The 13,863-nt window shown below is 37.4% G+C and overlaps 1 protein-coding gene across 1 annotated transcript in view; it reads right to left on the bottom strand.

The window, feature by feature from the left end:
• Window positions 1-13,863, bottom strand: part of LOC111149069 (clock circadian regulator) — a 137,810-nt gene that overhangs the window by 89,221 nt on the left and 34,726 nt on the right. The window lies entirely within an intron of this gene.

The raw sequence follows: 13,863 nt of genomic DNA, 5'->3' as shown, positions 1-13,863 counted from the left end.
GGGACAAAGTGATGACTTTGCATTTGTTTTCTTTTTTCCATTATAATAATTTTCTTAAACCCTGAAAGTTAGTGTCACTTTAATAATATAATTTTAATGTTTATATCACAAATGTATTTTTACCTAGGAACTTTAAAATAAAAAAAAAATTATGAGAGACTCAATTTTTTTCAATTAGAATTTTTATTACGTAAAGAATTACAGAAAAATAAAGGTATCCAAGATTAGATTAAGGCTGTCAATTACTCATTTTAAGTCAGTAAGTATTTAAGGATCAACAGAAGTTCAAACTCTATGTTAGAGATTATAGGTACTTTATAAGTTGAAGTAACTAATTAACAACAAGGAACTTCTTGGGCCTTTTCCTGTAATAGACCATGGTACAAATTAATGACATGATCTAATGCTTTATAACACCAACTGTACAGAGGCTGCCACAGTATTTACTATTTAATAATTTTTCTGTGAATTAGTTCTCAATAGTTCAAATGCTTGCTTTAAAAACACTGATGAACATACAGGAATTATTTTCACTGAAATCTCTGCATCAGCTAATATAAAAAAGGTCATGATCCAATAGTGACTGATAATCATCTTTACATAATATTTATTAAAGAGTCAACTATTCACATGGCTGGTTCATATTTGGTTTCTCCCACTGTCTCCCTACTTTGTGTGTGTGTGTGCGTGCATACTTTAGTTTTCATTTTCACTTTCAAGAAGAAAAATTAGGGTGAATTTTACTCAAATCTTTTGGTGCTGAAAACTTCAGGAACCTGTCAATTTCAGTTATCAATGTTCTTTCATGAACAAGGAAAATTAGGAATTACCGTGTTCTCACTATTTTTCATTGTAAAAGTGGAGTATCATTATAACATTCTCATTGACAATAGTCTTCTAAATCATGAGTTCCTTCAAAATAGGAGTAATAATTTATTCATCTATTATGAGGAACCTGTTGGAGTATTTGACAAATACTAATACTCAACTGGCACTGGTGAGTAACTCAATTAACTGAGACCAATTCAACCTTCCCAGAAAATTAGTACAAAACTTTACACTCAAGTTTGCTTCTGACCCACTCAATGCCCATTCTAAATTTTTTAATATTTTATTTATTTGACAGAGAATGAGAGAGAGAGAGCATGAGAGAAGGGAGAATCAGCGGGAGAAGCAGACTCCCCACTGAGCAGGGAGCCCGATGCCAAGAGTGGATCCCACGACTGCAGGATTATGACCTGAACCAAAGGCAGTGGCCCAACCAACTGAGCCACCCAGGTACCCCATTCTAAATTTTTTAAGATAAAGAATATAATAGTATATGAAATATAACAGCAACAAAAGGATATTTTTTATAGGAAAAGACTGATATATTTTTGAGAAAAGGGCATTTTTTTTTATAATGAAACATTACCCAGGAAAACTGAAGGAATCAAAAATAAATGGTCTGACTCAAAAGCACCAAAGCAAAAGGACTGAGTTCCTAAAATGTGCATGCAACAAAATTCAGAAGCCAGATCCCTATGTCCTAGTTGGTTTTAAGTACTCTGGGATAGTGCTCCCCAGTCAGAATTAAAGCAGCTAATAAAGAGCATGCTGGGGACGCCTGGGTAGCTCAGTGGGTTAAAGGCTCTGCCTTCGGCTCAGGTCATGATCTCAGGGTCCTGGGATTGAGTCCCGCATCGGGCTCTTTGCTTGGCGGGGAGCCTGCTTCCCCCTCTCTCTCTGCCTGCCTCTCTGCCTGCTTGTGATCTCTGTCTGTCAAATAAATAAATAAAATCTTAAAAAAAAAAAAAAAGCATGCTGGAGGAGTCAGTATAAAACTTAAGACCTTCGGAATTTAGAAAGGCATGATGGAAATCTCTGGAAAATAACTGAACCAAACTAAGCTTCAAAACTCTTAGCTAAAAGGGTTCTTGTGAAAAATAGAAGATACAATGCTCAGGGATACCTATTTTTGTTAACAAAATAAACACAAATGGTAACTCCCCCTTGGGGGGAAAAAAAAAAACAGAAGGCTTAAACATTTGCAGCATGACAAAGGGTTAATATCTGTACCACATAAGGATATTTAGAAGTTACTCAGAAAAATGTTAAAATCCATCCCCCCCACCCCTGGCCCTAGGCTTTCAGTGGATTCACCAAAGCAGCTTTACCCAATCTGGGCCCCAGAATCATCTCAGAAGCCCAGTGAAGAGAATCCCCAGGAAGGCTCAGCTGCCTCTCAAACTATCTCCAAAGTATTAATAAAGAACCGTAGTAAATTGACTCAACCCTAGGATCCAACTCCTTTCCCCTCTGAGAATATCCACCCCAACGGAGGACAGAAAGAAGAAACCACAGGGGCTCACTGACCGTATCCGCAGCAGCAGGAGGAGGGGTAGAGAAGGACCCTGTTAATAGCTCAGAAAGAAAGGATGGAAGGATGATGTGACTGATCGAATACCAGCGCTACCACAACCAGCAGTGCACACTTCAAAAAGATCTAAGCAGAAGGAAACTGAGGCTGAATCAGAAGAGTGGAAAGATTTAGATATAGCCGTCATTATTGCCTGTATCATAAAGATCTTCCTGAGGATACCAGCATGGAAAATAATTATGACACAGAGCCAATGTAAACATAAACTTTATTCTTGTACTGTTCCTTTGTGCTAGCAATTTTAGGATCATTATGTAGCAACTTAGGAAAGCTGCTCTACGTTAGGGCAAACTGTATAATATTTTGATAATCTATGGTATAAGCTCTTTTTTTTTTAATCTTTTCTACCTTAATACCAGTAATTTGTGAGGAATCCTATAGTTTACATTTGAATGACCTCAATATACTTCCACATTTTGATTTGACCTAAGGAAGCACTAATAGGTTTCAAATGTGGCCACTGTGTTTGAGAAGCCTGAAGTTATTAAGATAAAACCTAACATCAAAAATTGGAAGCTAAGTAACTTGTGCAAAAGAAATACACAGAAAACTTTGGGTGGTTTGGTTAGAGCGTAATTGGCAGGGTGCATAGGCCAAATTTTCTGGTTTTCAAAAACTGAACTGTAATAAAATTTTTTGGTGTGCTATTTCAATTTTCAGTAGCAACTGTGTAGAGGTTATTATTAAAACTGAGACTTATTTGAAAAAAGTAAAACAAGTTTTGCACAGTGGCAGTATCGTAGCCAATGAGGTTTATCTGAGGCACGATTATTGCTAATTTAAAAAGTAAAACAAAATAAAATAAAATCCAACTCTCCAAAATGAGCAAAAAAGTGTAACTAAATGAGGCACAAAGAAAATACATGGCTAATAAATGTAAAATTATTCCTGGCTAGAAATCAAAGAAACTTAAAAACTTGTTATAAATATCAGTGACTCCTTAAAAATTATACTTCACATATTTATCATTCAGCAAATATTTACTGAGCACCAATACAAGTGTCCAACACTATGTTATGGTAGTTTTAAAATGGCAAAAGAGATATAGTAACTGCATTTGAGGCACTTCCCAGAGGCATGCACAAAATGCTCTGTGAATACATACGAGGGACACAAAGGCTGAGGAAGCCTGCTGGAAGAAGTAATCCCTAAGTTGGGATCTGAAGGATGAATAAAATTCACCAGGCCCAGAGACAGAGAACTGTGATGCCAAAAGAACAGTAAATGCAAGGGTCTGGAGACATAAGTAATAATTATAATTTTAGGGTACTGTAAGTAGTTCAGTATGATTAGAGCAAAAACCTAGGGACAGGGTGGGGTAAAAACTGGGGGTAAGAGATAAGAATGATGAGGTATGTATGTAATGAAAGGTCACATGAAGTTAAAAAAAAAAAAAAAAAAAATCACCTGCCCCTCAATGGCAACATGAAAACACTGAAGTAACTTTAAGCAGGGAAGTGAAATTAATAGATTTGTTCTTTTAAAGTATCATTCTGGCTACACTATAGAGAATGAAATGAAAAAGGCAAGACTAGAGTTAGGGAGACTAAGAGAAGTAGGTTATTATAATAGTTTAGGCAAAATAATGAGGCAGGGGTCAGATAAATAAAAGAATTTCTTTCTTTTTTTTTTTTTTAAGATTTTATTTATTTATTTGACAAAGAACACAAGTAGGCAGAGAGGCAGGCAGAGAGAGAGAGAGAGAGAAGCAGGCTCTGCACTGAGCAGAGAGCCCGATGCAGGGCTCGATCCCAGGACCCTGGGATCATGACCTGAGCTGAAGGCAGAGGCTTTAACCCACTGAGCCACCCAGGCGCCCCGAAAAGAATTTCAATAAATGGGGCACCTGAATGGCTCAGTCGGTTAGCGTCTGACTTCAACTTGGGTCATGATTTCAGTGTCCTAGGAATGAGCCCTTCATCAGGCTCCTCACTCATTGGGGAGTCTGCTTGTCTCTCTCCCTCTGCCCCAGCCCCCACTTGCACACACTCACTCTCGCTGTCTCAAATAAATAGTTAAATCTTTAAAACAAAACAAAAAAAAAGAATTTTAATAATTTACTAAGATGACTACACAGAACCTGGTGATTAATAATCAGAAGTGCGGTTCAGGAAGCAGCTGAGAAAATCATCCAAATTTTGGCTTGGATATATCTATGGGTTGGATAGGAAACATAGGAAGAATAAGCTGGAGGAAAACGAGAATTAATGACACTGAAAGCAGTGGCTACTATTTATTGAACACTTACTGTGTGCCCAGCATTCCTCAGTCTTCTCTCATTTAATACTCTCAATAATCATATGAGGTAAACTCTATTATTAGCTCCATTTTACTGATGAGGAAGCTAAAAATCAAAGACTATAGGTAAACTAAACAATAAAGCTAAGGTATGAATGTAGATAGTTCAGCTTGAACTATGCTCTTAATCACTATGTTACAGATACCTCACATATATTTCAGATGATGGATTCAGTTTTATACATGTTGTGTTTGAGATATCTAAGGGATATACAAGAAGAAAAACATCCAGTGGACGGTTAGAAGTGAGCTTGGCATTCAAGATAGAACTGGATGAAGATGTAAATCGGGAACCATCAAAATAAATATGTAAATTAAAGACACTGATGGGATATTCTAAGAAAAACATATAAGAAAGGCTAAGGCTGACACTTGATAAAAAATTCATATTTCAGAAACCAGAAGATTAATAAAATGGAAAGGAGGCGGAGCAAGGAACTTAAAGAAATGAACTCTGCCTATACTTTGAAAACTATAAAACATTAATGAAAAAAACTGAAGATGACACAAACAGAGTGATATTCCATGATCATGGATTGGAAGAATTAACATTGTTAAAATATCCACACTACCCCTAAACTGAATCCACAGATTCAGTTTAATACCCATCAAAATATCAGTGGTATTTTTCACAGAATTAGAACAAATGATACCAACATTTGTATGGAACCACAAAAGACTCCAAATAGCCAGAGCAATCTTGAGAAAAGAACAAAGCTGGAGATATCATTATCAGAGATTTCAAGATATACAATAAAGCTATAGTTATCCAAACAATATGATACCAGCACAAAGATGGACAAAGAGGTCAATGGAACAGAATGGAGAACACAGAAAAAAAAACCAAAAAACCCATGCATATATGGTTAATTAATCTACAACAAAGGAGGAGAGAATATAGACAGTGTCTTCAACAGATGGTACTGGGAAATGGAGTATTACTCAGCCATAAGAAAGATGTTGCGATCTTTGACAATATGGATGGACCAAGAGAGCATTAACCTAAGTGAAATAAGCAGACAAATACCATATGATTTCACTTACATATACGGAAGCTTAAAAAACAAATGAACAAATAAAAAAAAAACAGAAACAGACCCATAAAAACAAAGAACAAACTGGTAGTTGCCAGAGGTAGAGGTGCCCATCAAAGGATGGGCAAAATAGGGAAAGGGGAGTAGGAGATACAGGCTTCCAGTTACAAAATGAATTTAAGTCATGGGTATAAAAGGCACAGCACAGAGAATATAGTCAATGGTGTTGTTACAGTGCTGTATGGTGACAAATAGTAGTTACTCTTTTGGTGAGCACAGCATAATGTATAGAACTGTCCATCATGATGCTGTACACCTGAAATTCATGTAACCCAGTGTGTAAACTATACTTCAATAAAACACAATTTTTAAGTAATTTAAATAAGAATCAGAGGCGCCTGGGTGGCTCAGTGGGTTAAGCCTCTGCCTTTGGCTCAGGTCATGATCCCAGGGTCCTGGGATCGAACCCCGAATTAGGCTCTCTGCTCAGCGAGGAGCCTGTTTCCCCCCTCTCTCTCTCTGCCTGCCTCTCTGCCTACTTGTGATCTCTGTCAAATAAATAAATAAATAATCTTTAATTTAAATAAGAGTCAAACAAATAAAAAAAGAAATGGGCTCTGAAAACAGATTTCTTGGGTATGTATTATAGCTCAGTCCCTTTATTAGCTGTGGGTCTCAGACTAGTCAGTTCATCTCTACGCATCTTTTTTTTTTTTTTTTTCATTTTTAAAATGGAGATATGACAGTAGGTACATGCCATTGTTCTGAGGATTAAATATGTTCCATGTTTGGGACAGCACACAGAAAACAGCAAATGAATTTTTTTTTAATTTTTTTTTAATTTCTTTTCAGCGTTCCAGAATTCATTGTTTATGCACCACACCCAGTACACCATGCAATACATGCCCTCCATAATACCCACCACCAGACTCACCCAACATCCCACCCCACTCCCCTCCAAAACCCTCAGTTTGTTTCTCAGAGTTGGGGGAAATTGGATGGGGAGACGAACCATGACAGACTGTGGACTCTGAGCAAATGAATTTTAAATATGATTAGTGCTAATATTATCAATTAGATGAGATGGCAAAGGATCAAAGAGACAGAAGAAAGCCAAGAAGGATTAGCTGTCCCTAAAATTAAAGGAAAAGAGTGTTTTTAGAAGTTGACAATGTTAATATTGCAGTGCAGACAAGACAATGACTCTAAAATGTCCATTGTATTTAATAACAAAATAATTTGATACCTTTGGTGAAGGAGATATGAAACAGACACTGAGCACTGCTTTAAGAGAGTAAATTGGAAACCCCTTCCTTAAAGTTTGGTGAGAAAAAAGTTTAGAGAGATGTATCAATAGCTTGAAAATATTTATACCCTTTGACCCAGTAATTTTACTTTGAGAAAAAAGGGAACAATCAGAGGTGTAGCCAAATTCTGTATTCACTGCACTACTGTGCAAAATCTAACTGTGTAAAGTTAAGAAAAAATTTAAGCATCTAATAGCAGTAACAGTGGCACCAAGATATATCAAATATAAATCGAAATAAGCCAAAAGTAAAACTGTAGTTAAGTAGCTTATGAATTTTTAATTTTCTTCTTTAGTACATTCTATAATTTGTTGCATGAGCATGCACGATTATTATAATCAGAAAAACTCAAGTGCTGCCTTTTCCTTTTTAATTGTCCAATATTAGAGCCCTGATACTTCAGGAACATAAATTACATGTTTATCCATTCCAGAAAACAAAGTATGAGTAACAAAATAACATGTTATTGTTAAAAAAATAAGAGCAACAGGGGCTATTTTCCTATGTACTGTTCCCATAGTTTAAAGAAAAAACTTTTAATTTTACCTAATTATCAATAATCTTTAAATTATTAATTTAAAATGATTAACTCAGGAACTTGGGTTTAAGAAATGGAAACTACAATAGATCTTTTTCTAACCTAATAACCTACTGACCCACTGACCTACTTTGGAATTTAGGTCAGTTAAACCTGATATCATAGATTATTTCTGGAGCTGATGGATCTACTAACATTAATTAAAAGTAGTGCTGAAACTTAACTGACTGGTATAATACAAAATCCAAGCAGTAATCCTCACTACGTTTATCATGATTTATGAAAAACTCTAACTTGCTTCTGCAGATCACTCAATGTTTGTATTATAACTGAAAAGATAATTATTCCTAAGAGAACAATTTTAACTTGTGAAGATTCAAATACTTTTTAAATTAATTGTTTAACATATGAGTAAAGATGAAATTAAATAGTTCTTAACTTACTCAATACTAATTGGGAACATTAGCCTACCCTATGTACAATGGATGTAAAATATTAGCAAGATGAAAAACATTCTTACCTCTCTATATAGGAGTTTCTGAAACTAACTGAAACGGAGAACTGACAGTAAGAACAAGAAACACACCCCAAAGCAAACTTGAACTATGAACCAGACGAAATTCTGGCTCCAGACAAAAAACAAACAGCCAGAACTATTGTCTTTCGAAGGTCTAAATGTGAAGTATTTTTGAAGCTTCATTAAATAAAGAAATATTAAAAAACTAGTACAACGTTCTTAGTAGGACACACAAGAGTATTCCAATGATTCAATTAATGTATTTCTTCAAATAATGCCTGAGATCCCTACTCATGTAGTAGACTATTCTGGTCCACAGAATATTAGGAGCATCTTATTCCTTTTTCAGAGATGAGACTGAGGGCTGAGCCTGTCCCCAGCCCCCACTGAGTCCCACAGAAGATCTGAAGGTACAGAACTGAAGCCTGACTCTGAGTGAATTACACAGGAACCAGGTACCACAACCCTGAAGCTACACTCCACAGCCCTCCTGCCCCCACACCAGGACTCTTTACTAGGCTCAGCAGGAAGATAGAGGGGACCCTGTGGTAGACAAAATATGGCGCCACTAAAAAGATCATTCATGCCCTAATCTCTAGAGTCTGTAAAATGTCACTTTACATGGCAAAAAAGGACTTCGCAGATGTGATTAAGGTTAAAGATCTTGAGATGGGAAGATTATCCTGAATTATCTCTGGGTGTAGTGCGATCATGTGAGTCTTTAAAAGCAGAGGATCTTTCAGATATATGCACCCTTATGTTTACAGCAGCATTATTTACAATAGCCAAATTATGGAAGCAGCCCAAGTGTCTATTCATAGATGAAGCGATAAAGAAAATGTAGTGTGTGTGTGTGTGTGTGTGTGTGTGTGTGTGTATGTATGTATAGGTGTATACACACACACTGGAATATCATTCAGCCATAAAAAAGGATGAAATCTTACCATTTACAACAACATGGATGGAGCTATAGAGTATAATGCTAAATCAGAGAAAGACAAATGCCGTATGACTTCATATACCGTAATGCCATATGACTTCACTCATATGTGGAAACAAAACAAATGAGCAAAGGGAAAAAGAGAAGGAGAGAGGGAGAGAGGGAGGGAGGGAAAAGAGACAGACAAACAAGAAACAGACCCTTAACTCTAGAGAACAAACTGATGGTTCACAGAGGGGAGATGGGGTGGGATGGGTGAAATAGGCAAAGGGGATTAAGGAGTGCACTTGTGATGTTGAGCACAGGGTGTTGTGTGGAAGTCTTTAATCCCTCTACTGTACACCCGAAACTAATATAACACTGCATGTTAACTGAACTGGAAATAAAATTGAAAAAATTAAAAAAAAAACAAAAACAAAAACACCAGAGACCTTTCCTGGTTGTGGTCAGAGAATTTATGAAACCGAGAAGAAAGGTCAGAAAGATACAATGTTGTTGGGTTTGAAGGTGGAAGAAAGGGGCCATAAAACAAGGAATATGAGGCTTCAAGAAGCTTAAAAACACAAGAAATAGATTCTCCTTGGAAAAAGAGGAAGGAATTTTCCAGAAAGGAATGCACCCCTGCTGACACCTTGAATTTAGCCCAGTGAGACCCATGTGGCACTTCTGAGCTTCAGGACTGACTGTAAGATAATATATGTTTACTGTTTTATGTCATTAAGTGGTAATTTGTAGGACAACAACAGAAACAATGCAAATCCAAATATCTCTGGCTGCTCTTGATAAATTTGCCTTTCGCAAATATCTCTCCCTCAATATTTACAATAACCTGCCTTGGAAACCATCAAGACTAATCCCATTATGCCCTACTTTCCTTTTATATCAGTTACTAAAAGAGGCCCAAGACCCTCCTCCCCCCTCCAACACACAATTACCTGGATTCTTGTCCTTACACACTCTTTATAGCCCTACATTGATCCCTTTTCCCTTCCTTTCCCAATTCCCAAACTCCTTTAACTGTGTTCTCTGGAACTCATAGTGGTATCATTAACAAAATCTCCTACTTCCTCAATATATTCTTGCACACTCTCTTCGCCTTCCTTGCACCCAATGAAACCCCACTCTCCTCTAGAAGTTCTGCTCTAACTCCAGTCCTTTCAAATGACAGCTGTTTTCCTCTCCCATGTCACAGATGACCGAGTCCTGGTGCTGAGGTGGACCTCCTTTTCCTCACTGTCACTGCTGAATTATTCCCTTCTCATGTCTCCAGATGATGTCAGCTGCAACCCTCTCTGTTAGAACTACTCAAAAAACTCCCAGAATAAACCCTCTTGTTCCTTCAGGGCTGTTACTCTCTCCACATTTTCTCTCCTCCAAAATCCTTCCAGCTCATTCCCCTGAGTTATTCTAAAACTCACCATCAGAAATAAACACATGCCTCTCCATATTCTGTTTCAAACACTGATCCCTCCATAGCTCACACAAGCTGAGACAGCTAGCATGTGATCTGCTTGATTCAAAATCACAAAAAACAGATTTTTAAAAAATTGGCAGTACAGCTCTAACTTATTTATTTATGCCTCTGACTTTTTTTTCCCCCAACCTGTTCTAGCCTCCTAATCTTTGCTGGGCCTCCACAATTTCTCATCCCAGAAAAGGCACAAAGGAACAAGGCAAGTTTATCTGAGATGGTCAGGGAATATCAGAGAGAAATGCTTACTTCTTTTCCGTGTTTGTCTAAATGCCTTCCTTTTTGCCACTGAATCCTTTGTACATTTATCATGGATAAGCCGCTCCATGAGACGTTCTGTAGCAAAATGCAATGACTGCTTACAACTCTATACAGCGCAAGTCATACTGATGATAAAAACTTCTTATAATTCCAACTTACAGCATTTATTAATACAGGCACAAATCACACAAATACTGAAAAAAACATGTGGAGGGGAAACCAGGCTTCTGAAGGTCACATCTCTTGCCACATTGCACAGTACCAATTTTCCTTTCTAACTTCATATTTCTCTAACCTCATCCCCCATTTCATCCTCACTGTAGACATACTCCCTATTCTTGAACCACAGTGAACTTCTCACCAGTCCCAGGAGGTAGCAAACAAAAAGACCCCTGGGTAAGCCAAGGTCTACGCGTCACTGCCCAACATATTACCAACAGAAAAAACTTCTGAATAAACTAGAATTAATATTCACAGGAAATCACATTGTCATTCACATCAGGATTCAATTAATCAGTATATAAAATTCATATTGTTAGTGAAAAACTAAACGGATGTACCATGTATTAGTTTCCTATGGCTTCTAAAACACATTACCACAAACTTAATGGAATGAAAAAAACACAAATTTATTCTCTCCCAGTTCCAACCCCACTGGGCCAAACTCAAGGTGTCAGCAGGGCTACGTTCCTCTCTGGAAACTTTAGCAGAAACTGTTCCCCTGCCTTTACAACCTTCTCAAGGCTTCTCACCTTCCTTGGCTTATGGCTCCCCTCCTCAATCTTCAAAACCAGCAGCAGGCCATATGCTTCTCAAGCTGCCATCTCTTCTGCCTCCCTTTTCCCTTACAAAGACCCTAGTAATTGATCACACTGGGCCCACCCCGATAATCCATGAGAACCTTCCCAACTATAATTCCTCTTTGCCAGTCAACCTAACATAATCACAGGTTCTGGGAGTTAGGGAATGGACATCTTGAAGGACCATTATTCTGCCTACCACATTCCTTGACCAAAGAAGTCTCTCTTTGGTGAGGACAAAATTAAGTATCTTTGGGGAAGATAAGACATCAAAGAACAATTTGATCCATCAATAGATAAAGGACCACACCACCACAGCAGGTAGTTTGTAACCTTTTTTGTTTTTTGGTATTTTATTACTGAAGTATTGTAACTTCTGAGCTATCTTTTCGTTTTATGTTTCTTCAAGGAAACTGAAGAATAATGTGGATGATAATTCATGTTCTAGGAATTCAACTGCAACTTTCAAGCCTAACATTATTGCTGTGTGGCTCCAAGAGGCTCTATGTCTGCTTTTTCTGGATGGCAAAAGTTAGTTTAATGTCCAAAAAAATATGAAAGCATTCTTTCCCTTTTGGACAACTATTTCATGTGCTATACTGAGTTAAAAAAAAGGTATAATTTCTAAGTGTCAAACATTTGTCCAAAGAAGATAAATTAAATTTGATCCTTTGTGGACTGGCCCGTTTTAAAAAGACAAGTGTATGTAAATTTCTCTTTTCTCCCCAAGATTTTACTTATTTATTTCAGACAGGGAGCGAGCAAGTGAGGGATGGAACAGAACAAGAAAATACCTAAGCAGACTCTCACTGAGCCCATGGAGCCTGATGCAGGGCTCCATCCCGCAACCCATGAGATCAGGACCTGAGCCAAAACCAAAAGTCGGTCACTTAACCGAGTCACCCAGGTGCCCCTGGGTGTATTTAAATTTCTGAGCTGGATCTGAAGAGGGGGAGAAGAGAGGGAAGGAGAGAAATGGAAAGGAAAGGGAGGGCGAGAACGAATGAATAAAACGTATCAACCTAGAAGTACAGAATTTTATTAGTGATAAAAACTTCCAGGGACCTGTTATTAAGTAGTAGTATGAAATAATAGGCTTAGGGGCTAGCTCATGAGATATTTAATAACTTAAAACTATTATGTACAAATATGACAATGCCACCAGACCCATGTAAAATGCCACTAAACATATATCAATTTTTAAGGCCACAAGTATTCCTCTTTTTGCAGTATAATCCCTTTATAAAATAGGGAGTTGTTCTGTCCTATTAAAACTTGGGTAAACTGCCAGGTTGCTTTTGTGTAACCAAGTAGGCCAAACAAGTTCACAACTATCTGAAAACTAGTTCAAATATGTTTAGATGGATCCTGAACCATAGATTATTCAGAAAACTACCATACAACATTTCTTTACTGAAATAATTATTATATCTACACTTTAAGATAAAATTTACTCCCTTTACATTTTAAGATTTTGCAGTATGACTCATATGCTACCCATTTCCACTTTTCTGTCTTATCCTTATTTACCTTCAAAACTCTGAAATAAATATATGTGGGTCTCTTAGTTGACTATTAACTATTTTTTAAACCTGATTAAACAGATTTAAACTGACTGCCAAATCCTCACCTGAAATGTTAAGGTCTTAGAAAATGGCAGATCAAGACACTATGTGGATCTGTGGAATAGGAAGGAGATGGGGGCTCACATTGCACAGACAAATCATCTCAGTAGCATGCAAGTAGGAATCATTAAGGACAAAAGAGAATGTGTGAGTGGCAGACTAATTCAGAGCCAGAAGGCCTACGACCAGGTTTCACAAGGTGCAACCTAGACTTGACAAGTATTACAGAACAGAGACATTCATGATACAGAAGATGCAGGATTTGAGATTTCAACTGATTTATCTTTATGTCTGCTACTGAGTCCAGACAGCAAATTCGTATTTCATATATTTTTTGTTTTTTGGTCTGAAATTTCCATTTCATTCTTTTTTTTTTTTTTTCAAAGATTTTATTTATCCATTTGACAGACAGAGATCACAGGTAGGCAGAGAGGCAGGCAGAGAGAGAGGAGAAAGCAGGCTCCCTGCTGCGCAGAGAGCCCGATGTGGGGCTCGATCCCAGGACCCTGAGACCATGACCTGAGCTGAAGGCAGAGGCTTTAACCCACTGAGCCACCCAGGCGCCCCCCATTTCATTCTTTTACATGATTTCTATTTTTCAGAGGAGAACTATGTTCCATTCATTTCAAAAGTGTTCACTTTTACCTCAAGGA

This window comes from Enhydra lutris, unplaced genomic scaffold, assembly GCF_002288905.1.
Source record: "Enhydra lutris kenyoni isolate GAN:26980312 unplaced genomic scaffold, ASM228890v2 scaffoldscaffold21, whole genome shotgun sequence".
Classification (NCBI taxonomy): Eukaryota; Metazoa; Chordata; class Mammalia; order Carnivora; family Mustelidae; genus Enhydra; species Enhydra lutris.
The sequence above is the reverse complement of the archived record's forward strand: the minus strand, read 5'-3'. Positions and strand labels throughout refer to the sequence as shown.